The sequence below is a fragment of the Bolinopsis microptera genome, chromosome 11, assembly GCF_026151205.1.
Source record: "Bolinopsis microptera isolate Bmic1 chromosome 11, MBARI_Bmic_1.0, whole genome shotgun sequence".
Taxonomy (NCBI): Eukaryota; Metazoa; Ctenophora; class Tentaculata; order Lobata; family Bolinopsidae; genus Bolinopsis; species Bolinopsis microptera.
In genome coordinates this window covers 2,613,862-2,614,167 of record NC_087082.1, presented here as the reverse complement: position 1 = coordinate 2,614,167, position 306 = coordinate 2,613,862, and positions in this window count along the sequence as shown.

The following is a 306-nucleotide window of genomic DNA, read 5'->3' as shown; positions in this document are numbered from 1 at the left end:
AAAGACTAGGACAAACCCCAACTAGCCAGCTAGGAGGCTGTAGGTTTTTTATTTCCTCAGAAAAATTGCCCAAAAATTAATTATTTTTCAAGATTATTGCAGAGTTGTCAAGCTGGGTCAACTAAATCCTGGGCTATTTTATACTTTTTAAATATTTAAACGAATAAAAAACTGAGTTTCTTGCGATGCTGGTGCAATTTTTCCTAAAAAATATTTTTCACCGAGCCGCCCTGGGACTTTTTTACGGGGAAAATTTTTAACGGGTTTAAAGGGGAAACCCGGGGGAAAAAAAATTCCCAATTTTTA